Here is a 14474-nt window from a genome sequence, read left to right as displayed (position 1 = left end):
TGCTGGCTACACATGCCTAATAAGCGTAACCATTGGATGCTGAGTCACGTGGGGACGTGTGTTTTTGGGGTGTGTTGACACAGACTCCTGTCTGAAGCAGAGCTCATTGCAGCTTATAGTGAATGTGTGCTTACATTTGTGAGGGCACATTCCTGCTGTGGGCTGGTTTGGTTCTCCAGCAGCCACCCTTGTACTCTTTTGGGGTTGACCTGCCTGGCCTGTGGCACCTTCTGCATTCCTGCATTTCCCTGGAGAAGATCCTGGAGGTGAGCAGCTGTCTGTAGACTAAACAGGGAAGTTTGGATGCTTTGTGCGTATATGGGTAATTCTGTAGTTGATGTTAAATACAGAATTTGTAAACAGGGGTTTTATTTTTAGGTCAACAGGGTTTCTATTTTTAGGTGAACACTTCTAGGTGCAGAATAAAGATGTTAGTGTAATGCTGCTAACACTGGTCATGGACAGGAGGGAGAGAGGAGAGCAAGAAAAAGGCATAAAGCAAAAAGTATCACTTTATCCTTGGGTTTTGCATCAAATTCCTTGAGGGGGGACACTAATTTCTTTACCATTAAATGTCCCCTCCTATTGATGTAGGTATGTATAGTTGGTTAAGGTAGGATTTTTTTGAAGGTTCTTAAAGAGTATAGCAAAATCACGTGGTAAAAGCGGTTGGCAGTTGCTTGCTTTCACTATGTCCAAATACAATGGTTAATAGGCACCTTTCAGTTTTTCTTAGTATCCTCCAAAAAGTAACTGCACAACATGAGAGGTCTGTACTTACCTTAATTGGAAAGATCAAAACCATACACTTCATGCTGGCCTGATGTATGCAATTAGTGACTGAGTGCAGCTAAAACTGTCTTATGAGGCCTCTTGACAGGACTATCAGCAGTTTGTATTAGTATCTAGCATTACTAATGCTTGGCATTTTACCATGTTGTAAAAGCCACTTGTTCCTTCAATATTCATTTCAGGTATCAGGGTTACTTACATACAGAACACACCAAATTCACTGGTTTGGAAACGAACCAATTTTCAGAGACTGAAAATTAGTACCAGGTTTTTCAGTGAAGGATACACAAGCATCTTTAGATGCTCTCAAGGCAGGGTCTAATTCATAAACTAAAATTTATCATTAGCTTAAATTTTGAAAAGTGACTTCTTCAAGTTAGAAACGTGTATGAAAAAGAGGACTTCTTAAGAGAATTTCAGCTTTAGAGGTACCTTCAGAAAAAAGTCCTCCAGCCTCTCATTATGTATTTTGCTATCTGAGGCTCCACATTCCTTCTATGTTTGGAAAATGGTTTGCATGTTTTTCTTTCCTTCCCTCTGCATCTCTTCTCTGCATTCCCAGGTGTGCACAATAACTGTGGTTTAAAATACCTTGCTGCACTTCTCAAGGTATAGAAGTGTATTGTAATTCCTGGAGAGATGTGGCAGGGCTTCAGAGAAGCGTGTGGATTTCTAACTGTCAGCAGTTTTTCAGCAGTGTCACAGCCATAGGGGTGGGGAAACATGGGGTGTCTGGAGAAGGATCTCTTAAAATGTAGAGGTTTTTTGGACTTCACCATGCTGCTGCATTACAAGTATGACGAGGATATGGGTTTTTTCCATGTTGTTTTTTAGAGCCAGGTGATGTCTGTAGCTGTACAGCTTCAGGGACCCACCTAGTTATGTTAGGACCGATGGTGTCTAAGCCCTGTAATTTACTCCAGATCAGAATCCAGGGAACTGTAGGGTTGTGTGCTTTGGGTAAAGCTGCTTCCCTAGAGACTTCTGTAGTAGTGGGACCACTACCAGTATCAGATTTTGTTCCAGGGCTAACCCAGAAAATTGGTGAGTTTATGCTTTCTGGGTTGTCTGGAGAGAACAGGATGTCCAGTTTGAACCTTAGAGATCTTAGCATCAGAGAGCAGTCTGAAAATATCTATAACCCCATATTGGGAGTGAAGGAAACAGTAGCCTGGGCTCCTGAGCATTTTGGAAAATGCACAACTATTGCAACAAGATACTGTGTTGGAACAGGAGAAAAAATAGCGTTTTAAGCACCCAAAGATGAAATGCTGTGTACCTTGGATGTGATATTCCTTGCAGTTGCCTGACCCCTGAGGACCACGACTTTTACCTGATTCAAATCAAGCTGCAAGATCATCTGTAATGCACGGTCCTATCTCTGAACTCATTTTTGTGTTAGGGCCTTTTTTCATCTTTTCTCTTGCTCACCTTTTGCCTTGTGAGAGAGGGAGTGATGTCGAAGGAGTTGCCTGCGTGTACCTTGCTGTCTCTAGCTGTGATGTTGGGTTCCCAGCAGCTGCCATCCTGTTTGTGTGGGGCAAAGACAACTGTGAAGTGTGAAACTTGGGAGCAGCAAAACATCCAAAGCATCCTCATGGGACTTACACTAGGGTGTCTTTGGACTGATGTGATCATCAGATAGTAGTGAAAACCAGCTCTGTAGACTACTAAGTCTTGCATCACCCTGCAAGGATCATTTCATTGGAAGGAGTAGGAAAAAGGACAATCTGTCTGAATATATTCTTTATGTAATCTGACTTTTCAAAGCATTAAACCAGTTGCAGGTGTTACTACGGTTAGGTTAAGTTTATAATTCTTTGAACTTCTGCATTGCTTTTATCCAAGATCTCACACTCCTTTTAAAAGCTAACCTACAAAGTAACCCAAAAGATACCTCCAAGTGTCCGAGATCACTTTTTGTACAAAATTATAGTGCACCTTGGTTTTGTGTAAAACCCTGTATGGTCTCAGCAGCTCTGTGGGATCACTCGTGGTTGTGCAGTAGGAATGCCCTTCCCAACAAGCCATGGAGAGTGTGATTGAACACCTTGGTCCTTTAAGAGAACTGCCAGCTGCTACAAGGTGCTGTGCTTGCAAGATTTTCTTCAGATGTAAGAGCTTCCAGGAAACCTGCAGTAATTAAAACTAATGTTAAGAGTTTTCAAAATACTGCAGAAATGAGAATTCTGTTCTCTTCCAGATTATCTGGAGCAAGCCCTTTTTTATTTGGAAGAAATGTTCTGAATACAAAAGCTTTTGATACTTAAGAAGGGTCTTGGCCTATCTTGCAAAACTTTGCCTTCTCTCCCTGGCGGAGTTGCTTATGGGACTGATGACTGTACATGCATTCAACAGCTCTTTTTCAGCCAAAGTGGGATAAGTTCTGACTTCTCCAGAAAACTATATTAGGGAATATTTTTACAGCAAATACACTTTTTGTAAAGCTACTTCTGCTTCTTTCGTATTTCTTCCAGTAGCAATCTTTCCCGTTTGAGGGCTCTGCCAACAAAGATTTCCTCTAATGCTGGATCACTTACCCCTCTATGACAACACATTGAAAATAAATGAAGCACAAATACCATTTCTTGGAATGTTTTACAGGAGGAATGTGGATCTTACTTTGTTTAGCATTTTGAATTTGCCTGGTGAATGAAGCTCTCTGGCCTTTGCAGTCCTCTGTTAAAAGAGAGCAGGGACAGTATCTGCTTTTTGAGTATGAAACAATGACCGACATTTTCAGTCTGGTTTTCCTGGTGCAGTGCAAGCCTAGCTTTGTCCAGTGTCTGCTTTGAGTTTCATACAGCTAACCTGGTTTGAGACACTATGGGTTCTATTCAAAGCTCATTTTGTGTTTTGTTGTTAATACTTTGAAATTGCATAACTATTTTTTTCTTTAGCAATAAGCTTTAAGTATTAAGCTGTTGTCTGTGACTCATTAGTCTGTTGTTGGTGACAGTTTATTGTCTTTGTTAAATCACGGAAAATCCTTCCATGCAGTTTGTATTCCTTATTGTCTGAAGGAAACTACAGCTGTTTGTTTTACCCTGAAGGAGGCTTTCTTCTCAGCTGACTAAAAGTTCAGAATAACATCTGAGAGCTAATATAAAAATACAGCAGACCTCATTCATTGAACAAAAAATTTTGTGCGTGTATTTAACTGTTGAACAGTTGTGTTAGATGAGTTTTGAAAACACTGCATAGACTGACACAAAAACCAATGTCTGTTTCCTTGCTTTTTTTACTTCTCATTTCAAAAGCTCCAGCAGAACCAAGTATTGGTAGTTACACAGAGTGATGTCTTCTAGAACCTTTTTAATCAGTGGTTTAGTTGCTATGAGTTAATACTGCATTGTTGTAAAAGTCAGGAGAGAAGTCGGTTAAAGACACATACACTTACTGGGAATACTAGGAAGGGGTTTGACCTTGACGATGACTGAATGACCACAGATTGCTCATAATCTGAAATGGGAGATGGGAAACTGTGTTTAGGAAACAGATGCACTGCTGATGTTTCTGAACCACGGAGGAAGAACCAGACAGCAGCTCTTGAGGTAGATTAGCTAAAAGCATGCAGGTTTTCTTTCTTACAAGTTGACAATTGGAATAGCTTCTTTTTCTTTTTAAATAAGGACTAACTAGAAGATTCAACTTTTAAAGTAAGAGTTGTTTTGGATAACTAGCAATGTGATTATAGTGCAGTGTGTGCCCTTGTGTAAGAATGCCAGCATGAAGTGGTCTGACCTCTTCTGTAGCCTCGTTAACTACATACCAGATCCAAAGAGTTTTTTTTCTGTACCTATGTGAGCTCTTGGTCAAAGTTATTAGTGTTGGTTATACACAAATCAGACCCAGCTTTCTGATCCTAATGTCACTGATTCCTGGGGACTCAGAAACCTTCACACTTACTAGAAAACAGTCTTCTAATTCAGAAAAACTTGCTTTCAAGTCTCTGGATGGTGTGCCTGCCTTTTCTGAAGGAGGGGTTTTAGTAGGGAGTGGTTTTTATTTTGCCTGTTGCTATACATCTGTTGAAAAGCCTGATGCCCTTGCTATGCTGTGGGGCATCAAAGTTGAGTGCAGCAGTTGAAAGCTAGAACAGTCCCTGGTTAAAACTGCTGTTTAGTTTCTGAAGCTTTTGTACTATCCAATAAATAGAATGATTTGGCAGGAGTATCAGTAGGAGATGAACTATTCTTTCATTGTGTTTTTACAGCTTTTCTTTTCACCCTAAAGACAGGTGCTCCCTGTTGCTTGTCAACTCATCTTCCAAGACTTAGGTGGTGTTTAGAGCAGACTCCCTTTACAGCCATCCAAGTCCCTGCTCGAGTTTAGTTTGTCTGCCTTGATCCTGCAGCTGGATGGAGGCTCCAGATGTCTACAACAAAGAAAGCAAAAGATACCATCTTTCTTTTCCTTTTTTTTCCTTCACCAAACTTGATGTTTTGTAATTTGCTTTTGGGCATCTTTTTCCCTGGAGATCCCTAAAATATTGAAGAATAATGTGATGTACATTTTTTTTCTTTTCCTTTTTTTTTTTTTTTAAACTTCTGTGCCAATTAGGTAAGCAAATCAGAGGTTAGTGGGACTTCAGTGCTAGCTGATGGTTCCATCATATTCTGCAGTCTTGAGTATACTTCCAGCATTAATGCAGAAAGTCTCAGAATTCCAAGTTTCCGCGACTTTGAGAGACTGTATCTGTTAAAACATTTGTGTAGTGTAAACAAAAGTCTAGATATTCCTAAACTGAAATTTTGAACCTGACTTGTAATTCAATTTTTGGGATTCTTTTTGAAAAGTGAAATCTATGGTTTAGGTTTTAAAATTCCAAGATTTAAATATGTGGATATTATTTAAGTAATGGGGAATAAGTTAGAGCTGGAAGAAATCCCAGTTAAGAAACTGACAGAAGTGCCGAAGATGTCGTACTCTGCCTTCATTTATGCTCCATCCCCCACATTCTTTAGGGAGTTTTCATGAGGTCTTTTGGAGGTCTGTGGGTGGTCTCTGGGCTTCAGCTGGTGACGTGGCCTCTCAGTTTTAACATGAGGCACCACTGGCTTCTCTCTGGCTTTGATTGGGAAAAACCCACTGTGGTGATGCGATACCTTTATTGTATTTTTATATAAGTTTTCTGTACCCCAATGGTTCATCCCTACCTTCCCCACTCCTATTCCCAGTTGGTTTGCCCCAGACCCAAGCCGCTCCCCTGGTGCTCCCACATGGTTGTTCTCCTCCCCTTGTTCTGGCTCTTTCCCTATCAATCACCCAAACCCCTCCTGTTGTTCCCGAAGGTTCGGTGTCCATCATCTGAAACCTCCCAATTTACCCTTATATGGTCCCCATCAATCCCCCGAGACCCTACCCCTCTAGATACCTCCCCCTTTGGAAATCCCCTAAACCTCGATGTCCCATTGGGGCATGTGATCCCTTTCCCTCCTCCCCTTGGGGCTATTGGCCCAAGGAAATGTCTATCCTCGTCCATATCCCTCCCTTAGAGATTTCTATTGGTCCCCACTTAAGCCATCCCCATTGTACCACCTCCCTTTAAAAGAGGTTCCCTGGAGCTACTCGAGGCTTGTCTCCTGTGGGTTGCCTCCAGTAAACTTGGATTATCCCGTGTGGCAAGCCTCCTTGCTACTTTTTATCCTCTCCCTCGTCGGGACTGCTGACAGCCACTGTGCCTGGAGCTTCAGCTCCCCCGGGCAGAGCTGAACTCCCGAGGAGCAGCTTTAAAGCTGAGAGCCTCCAGCTGCTCCCCACTCCTGTTGCACACAGCAGGAGCTAGCCTGGGCAGTGGTCAGTGGCGGTCATAGCGACAACCCACCATTTCTTCGGAGTGGTTGGGTGAAGAAAGGCAGGATCTCTTCAGAAGTCTCCTTTGTGGACTGAGGAAGCTTTGAAATGGGCACAGCTGAAGTGGCTTTATGGTGGCACGTGGGTGGGTGCAAGGACTATGGCTCCCTGCTCCTTGCTTCCCCAGCCCAGACATGACTGCTTGGAAAGATACACTGTGTGTACATGGCTCTTTGTCTCAGTACTTTGACCTTTGGACCTTTATCATTGCCAGCTGAAGTGTCAGCATGGCATAAATAAGTCAGATCAAGTAGTGTAATTCTGGCCCTCATCCCAGCCTTAGAGGCAGATGTAAATGCCATCCTCTAGCTGGCTTTTAACTTGTTTCGTCTAACTGAAATGATGACTGATGTAATCTTATTTCTTCTCCCTTACTTTCTTCACTTTGTTACTAAACTTTCTCCTGCTATCTTTGTGTTAATTTAAATCTATTTTGAGTCTGAGGGCTCATCAGCCATGTGCCAGGTTGCTATTTGCTGTCATTTGGTTTGGATTATCTTAGCAGCCTGACAGGCTGCTGGTGTATCTGTGACATTTTGAGACAAGAAAGTACTTTTTTTTTTTGTAATAGAGCATGCAAAAAGTATGGTAATTTAGAATGCTTTTACAGGCTTGGTTAATAAACCAAAAAGCTGATACATGAAATGCAAACACCATTGGATTCATATGTTACCCTGTGGTGGTGTCAGTAGGTTAGCACGCTGAGTCTCTGAAGTGATGTTCTTCTTACAGCTTCCTCTATGACTTGACAGAACCTATCAGCTGGCCAGTTTGAATATGGACAATTCTTTAAGCCACTTAAAATTGTGACTGCCTCTGTGATCGACACTTAAGAATAGGCAAACTCCCCCCAGCTCTCTGTCTCGTTTCCGGCGCTGGCACAGGTGGCTGCGGGCCCCGTGTGGGGGCCAGTGGGCCCAGCCCAGGCCCTGCTTGGGCCAGGCTGGGCTGGGCCACGGCCATCCTGGAGCCGACGGGTCTGTTCCCCCCACTGCCTGCTGTGGGCAGCCGGAGCGGTCAGTTCCCCCCACCTCCACTTCGATAAGCGACATTCCAGCCGCAAGGCCAAGGTGAGATTAACCCTTTTATTGCTGTGAAGAGCTGAAAACCTGAGGGAGGAGAAAGAGGAGATGCTTAAAGCTGAAATTCTGTTGTGAAGCTATGATATATCAGAGTACCCGTTGTAATTTCATGAAGGTATGGGGGGTGGAGTGTTCAACTCGTAAGCAAAAGCACCTGCGCTGAGATAGGCAGATGCTCACGTAGCTGTAATCTCGTGAGAAGTTTGAACAGGGAGAGATGGAAGTGATGAGGACTTTTGCTCCAAATGGGAAAGGAGAAAACCTCAGTCCCTAGAGATGCTCCCAGAGATAGTCCTAACAATGAAGATGAGGAAGACCCTTTGCTCCCAGGGAAGGAGAAGGACCTCTGTTCTTGTTTCTGAACGGCTCAACCTTAAAATTGTACCCCAAAAAACTTCCAAGAGTGGACCCTCGAAAGCAGTTGTGGGAAAAGCTGCAAGTCAGGGGAGGGGACTCGCATGTGAGCAGAGAGACTCCTCTTCCTAAATGGACTGAACAATATTTGGAAGTGGGTGGCTGTCTTGTTGTGATAATGTTTTCATAGCACGAGCCAGAAGAGATTTCTCTTTCTAAATGGACTGAACAAGGTTATTATGGAAGTGGTAAACAGACTGAACATCTTATGGGTTGTCTTTTTTCATTGTCAGTGGGAGAAGGGAGGAAGGTGGGGGGAGGAGGAGAGTTCTGAAGGTGTGGTATAATTTTTTTTTTCCCTCTTTTATGTCTGTTAATAAGCTTCTTTATATTCTTTCAAGTTTGGTGCCTGCTTTGCGTTTCTCCTAATTCTTATCTCACAGAAGGTAAACAGTAATGAGTATTTTGGGCCAAACCACTACATTAAATTGGTGTTTCTGCCCGGTTACAAACCCAACCTGCTACAGGTGGCCAAGGGGGCTTCTCCCAGGATACTTGTTCTGTTATGTTAATCTATCCCAGTTTGGATTCCTTGGTTGGCTGTCAGCCTCTACCCCTCGTCACTCCCCCAGAGCTGCCCCACTGGTCCCTGTTCCCTAATCCTGCCTTTTCCCCGCCCCCAGATAAAACTGTGAGTTTCGGGATCATGTCCATATTTGCCTCTGCACCCTTTGACAGTGTAGCAGCAATAAGTGCTCCTGGCAGAACGCACGCAAATGCCCTTCTCGACTCTTTGCTGCCGACTGTAACACTGAACCCACCCGTGCGTCTGTGGGGGCGTGTGGGACCCTACGGAGCCGGGCAGGGACGGTATTATTACCCCATCTTTGGGATCAAAAGGACCGATCTGGCAGAGATATTTTGTTTGCCTTTTCCATGTGTCCAGTACATCTCATGTTGAAACCTGCTGGAAAACTTGCTAATACAACTGTTTCAAGAGAAGAGCTGGCTTCTCTTGGGAGAAATGCCCCTTAGCATATGTGTATACTTTGGTGGTGATGCCAGCAGCAGACTCTCCCTTTGCAGGGAGAAGGAGAGCTGGGTTTGTTGATATACCCTGCTTTATTTAAAGATTTGCTCTAATATAATCTTGTTCCAGTTGTTTGAAGCAGCTTCTGAAGTGTAGTTGTTAACTCCTGTGCATAACTTTTTGTCATCTGCAGTTATGAGGCAATAGAATATAAGAAGCACCATTAAAATATTAATTTTTTTACAAATATGACCGAATTAGTAAGAACTGGGCAAGCTTATGGTAATAACCTTAGCTGTTTGGTTTATTATTAGGAAGAGGCTTTGCATCTTCTTTACAGACTTACATAAAGCATAATCTCTGTGTTTCCTTGAAATTATGGAATTTTTTCTTTGTTTTTTTTTTGACTCTATGCGTGCTTTAAGGAAGCCTCAAAATTGCTCATAGAATGTGGCCTCTTATCTCCATCTTTTGTCCCTTATCTCCATCCCGTGTCCGCTCTTCATGTAGCCATCTGTGTGTGCCAGGCTGCTGAAGATGGGGAGCCGAGCTGCTCTCTGTGTGTGTGTGTGAAAATGAGTGGGTTATGATTGCTGGCCAGAGCTCGTTTCCATCAGTGATGAATGTCTTGAGTGAGGAGTTATTTTGTTTTTGTTTGCAAAATGAAATAGGTTTTGTCAACTAATAAAATTAGGGAGAAAATACAAGAATGCGTGGGAAATTTGAGTAATGTCTTTCTTTTTTTTTATCCTTTTCCCTCCCTCCCTTCTCCATCATTCTTTCTGAGGTTATTTTACTTCCTCATAGGCTGTGGTCCCTATCTGTAAGTGTTGGTGGGGTGAGGGGATGTACTTTGCTCAGCCTCACCTTCATACTTCTCCATCAGCTGCCTATTTAACTCTCACTACTGCTAAGTAAGTATGCATGGCAGCCTTTTCCTGGGTTAGACTGGTGTCCATCTTCAATCCTCTACTTAGAGCAGTTAGGGGTATCACCCACAGTGGCTTTTTTAACAGCAGTTGATACTACGGGCAGAGGTTGTTGTGAAAGAGCACAGAGGAGATACCCAGACAACAGCTGCTTCTTGGAAGAATCAGATTTAATAGCAAAGATTTCTACTTAGTTTTGCTGTCCAAAGCATGTTAAAATCAACACGTGAAATGAAAGATCTGCAGTTATAGCAAAAGACCCAAGCAGTTTACTGAACAAAAGAGCTAACTTGCAGGATCCTTAGGGATCTAGTTTCTCACAGGACTGTGCCCTCTGCTCCCTGGTATGGCTATACTAGCTGGTTTTTTTTGTTGTTGTTTTTTTTTTTTTTTTTTTTTTTAGAATTTCTATTGTAAGCATGGGGACAAAGAGCAGATATTGTGCTTATGGTGGGAATGATGCAGTTTGAAATGTGAGAGAATGGGGGTTTGCTCCTATAAGGAAGATTACCTTGAACAGCAGGGCCATTCAGTCTGGAGCCTGCCATTCCACTGTGTTAATTATTTAAAAAGTAATTGCAACTCAGATATCAAAACCCTATTTTGGGTACAGTGATTTCTTTCTTTTTACAGCAAATGTAACAGCAGTGCAATGGGACTAAAAAGATGAGTTGCCCCCAGAAGAAATGCAGGAGAGGTCTGTGATAACTAGAGACCAAGTTTGGTGCTTTCGTGTGTCACACAACTTCCTCTGCTATTTCCTAACTCTTCTACGTGGAGTAAAATATCTCTGTCATCTTTTGACAAGCTGTGTGGGTGGAATGAAGGAGGCTCTTTTCCAGAGTGCTGCTTTCCAGCAGAGCTGCTGTCAGTCTGGTGGGAACTTGACCTTGACTTTTTTATTCTGTGGTAAGATTTCAGGAATAGTTTACATGGCTTTTACAAATGGCTGTGTAGTACAGACAGTGCCAGAAATTAAGCTGATGCCTGAAGCCAGACTTACTGTTTCTCTGTATAAAACTTGCTGTTTCTTTTTTACTGTTTCATTTAACTTACTCTGATAAATCCCGTCTCTGTGTGTTGTGCGTGTCCTTTTACACATTATTCGTGCCAGTTTTTACACAATATTTTATACCCCTTAATTTAGAGGTTGATATGATGAGTAATTATAACACTGCAAACTTGCATAATCCATGGAGTGTTTTTGCCTTTCTTCCGCCTTCCTCTCTTGTGTACTTGTAGCACCAGCTTCAGAAGCATTTTCAGGTTTTTGTTGGGAGAAAGGGAGAAGGAATAGAATGAACAGCAGCTCTGCTTCTTGCATGGAAATATCTATGATTTGGGGATTATACACATTCTTTGTAAGATCAGGGCCAGTATATAGGAAGGAAATGAAAGATTCTTAATTATAGTGGTGGTTGCAATTGGCATGTGCTAGCTATGTCTTTCTAGTTCTTCATGGAACAGAAATGGTGTACTTAACCACAAGGGGAGAAGTTAAAAATCTTTAATGCATTAACATTATTTTTATGACTGCATGGCAGTTGGAGAGCTAGTGGTGTTTGGTAAAATGCTCAGTTCTTTTCCTCGGCCATGTCTGTCTTGGGTTTTTTAGTCAGCATAACCTGATTTTTTTGCAACATGCACATTTCAGAAGGTTAATGAATTCTCAGATCAGCAGTCGGATAGTTAAAGCTTGCAGAAACAAGTTACAGAGTGCTGTACACAAAATTACTGCATCTTGGGAATCTTTCACAGAACACTTGCATCCGAATGGTTTCTTGTTAACTGGATACTCACACAGTTCTAATGTCGGCTTCTACTGAATTGTCTTCCTAAATTGAGGGAAGACCTCTCAAAATAGGCCCTCTTGCTGTACTCTGGCCCTTAGTCTTGTTCTCAGTGAGGTACCCTGATAGGTGAATGATTTGGGAAGTATGAACCTGGCCCTGTGGTTGTTTAGTGTCACAAAAGTAGGGGGTTCATTTTATCGCTGCACATGTAACACAGCAGTTGTAGGTCTGTGGTCTTTTGCCTGTTAGCTTGAGTAATTCCTTCTGTATGGCCTTGCCAGAAGTGAAATTGTAATGCACAGGAGCCTTGGCCCTGTGGCTCGGGGAAAGTGTTACTCAGAGGTGCGAGGTGCAGAGGTTGGTGAGGGCTGGGGCAGGCTTCTCTTCAGCACGGGGTTGTGTGCTCTCAGCTGTGCTCGTGGGTGTACATGCACAGCCGAGATTGGTCAGGCTGTGGTCGTCAGCTGTGAGCTGTGTCCTGCTTCACATGGTACGTCTTTATTTATAGATACAACGAACAAAAAGGAATGCACAGACATTCTTCGAAACTACACAATGCTATGTACCTTTGCTCTGCTTTCATAGGTTGCTGGGTGAGCTATGATCAGACACCCTGAGCTGATGAGGTACTTGCTTCTGAAAGTCCTCTCAAAGAAATACCTGCTAGGTCCAAGTTATTCTGTGTAGCTATTCTGTGGTCTCAAAGAATCTTTTTTTAAGCTTGGATTACATCTCATTTCTACAGTGTCCTTTTTCCTTAGCAGTACCTTCATTCTCTGATTTATCTCTAGTTACCCTCTGAAGATAGCGAACATGCAGTTGAGATAATGGAAAACTCAGCATCAAACAGGTCTCAATAACTTGCTCTTTTTTTACTTGAAGGGACAATCAAAATTCTTCACGGCTGGCAGGGCTCACAGTTTTTCTAAACAGTCAGTGATTACCTTCTTAATAAACTTAATAGTCTGTATAAGATGCTCCTGCCAGTATATGTACTTCTGAATTTAAATATTTATTTTAAAGTAGATTGTAAAAGGCCAGCTTTATTCTCAGTACTGTGTCAATCTAGACTTCTTACAGTTTCCATTTGAACAGTGGAAGACGAGATAAATGCAGTGACAGTCTAATCTTACCCTGTGTTAATTGTCCTCCTGCATTTGTCACCCCCATGTCTCTGTTTTTATAGGCAGAAGTTGTGGTGCTTGCTTAGGGCAGCAGTTCCTGTGTGCCCCAGCTTCTTACCTGTTGGGAGCTCATCCAGTTCTGAACTGCCTGAACCTTCTCATAAGCAAAGGCTCTTGCTGAGCTGGTGATACTCATTTTCCTGTTTTTACCCTCAGCTCTACTCTGACTAGTAGACAAAATTCAGAGCAAGGAAGCAGAAAAAAGCCTTTTGTCAATGCCAAGCTGTGACAAACTCTTCCCTGTCCTTCAGAGTAGAGACTGAAGCTCTGGCGTCCAATTTTTGAAATTGTGGCAGCTTCATAAATGCTGTCTTTAAGGTGAAGCTTTGCAGTCGTTTCACCTTGTTTAAGTGCAGGTGGCTGCTGTAAAAGGATGCTTTCTCCCTCCGCCCACCACCACAAACAGCCACATTTTCTGTGTGGGAATAGCAAAAGCTCCAATAGCTTGTGCTGCCCCGAGTGAGACTGCATCCCTGTCTGCTCTGATTAGACCGACCTTGCCAGAAAACAAACAAAAATTAGTTGCATCAGCAATGAGCTGATGAACTGCATGAATGATCAAGTGACGTAAAGGCTGTGGCAGAAGTGAGCGGGGTTGCTCCCTTTGGTGTCAGCCTGTGATCTAGTGGGCTTCAGGCTTGGCTGGGCTCCTCTGGGATTGGGATGGGAACACAGCAGGGGAGAAAGAAGGACCAGGTGGGTGACCAGGAAGGGAGGAGTTCATGTCAGCAATAGGCTTTTATTACTATCATGATGTGCTAACTCTTTCATAGGATATCTGCCATGGCTTGAACTGGTAGCTCCTCCAGTCCATGAATGCTGCTGGAGATCCTCTCCGCAGGCAAAATTTTCATGCAAGGCTTTTTGTGCAGCTTTTCTGGTGGCATAATCAGTGTCTAACTTTTGTTTTCTCCCACACAGGTGTCTTGAGGAAAAATGAATTTTATCTTGCAAATTTGGGACTTAAAATTCTCAATTTACAGACAAATTAATTTAACAAAGCTTGCTAATTTTAGGTTTCACGATGAGGGACAGAAGTGTGTAGCCACAGTAGGGTGGCTCTGTGTTAGTGGAAGAGGTGTTAGGGTAAATGGGGAGTTAAGGACAAAGTACAACTCCCACACCAACTCAGCGGAAACAGTTACTGCCTTTTGTTCCTTGACACGATAGGGCGTGACCTGGATAGGTACATGTGTGTGGTTTGGGATTTTTTGTTTTGTGAATCACTCCACCCACAATTTTCCAGTGATGGCCAAGTCAAGGCCCCCAGTTTCAGCTGTCTTGGACACTAAACAGCAGCTCCCCGTCTCCATCCTTGTGGGGAGGGTCACTGGTGCTGCTGCCTCTGGCTGACCGACAGGCCGGTCCCCTGGTGCTTGAGGGATTAAGGCTGATGCTTTGCACAGGTCTGCAGCTCTGCAGGAACTGAGCAGCTGATTTTGGGAATGTCTGCC

The 14474-nt window shown here is 43.0% G+C and overlaps 1 protein-coding gene across 4 annotated transcripts in view; it reads left to right on the top strand.

Annotated features, from left to right (window-relative positions):
* GRAMD4 (GRAM domain containing 4) overlaps positions 1–14474 on the top strand; it is a 79840-nt gene that overhangs the window by 8078 nt on the left and 57288 nt on the right. The gene's annotated exons all lie outside the window — the stretch shown is intronic.

The sequence above is a fragment of the Corvus moneduloides genome, chromosome 4 (assembly GCF_009650955.1).
Source record: "Corvus moneduloides isolate bCorMon1 chromosome 4, bCorMon1.pri, whole genome shotgun sequence".
Lineage (NCBI taxonomy): Eukaryota > Metazoa > Chordata > Aves > Passeriformes > Corvidae > Corvus > Corvus moneduloides.
Note: the sequence above shows the minus strand (reverse complement) of the source record. Positions and strands in the feature narration are given on the sequence as shown.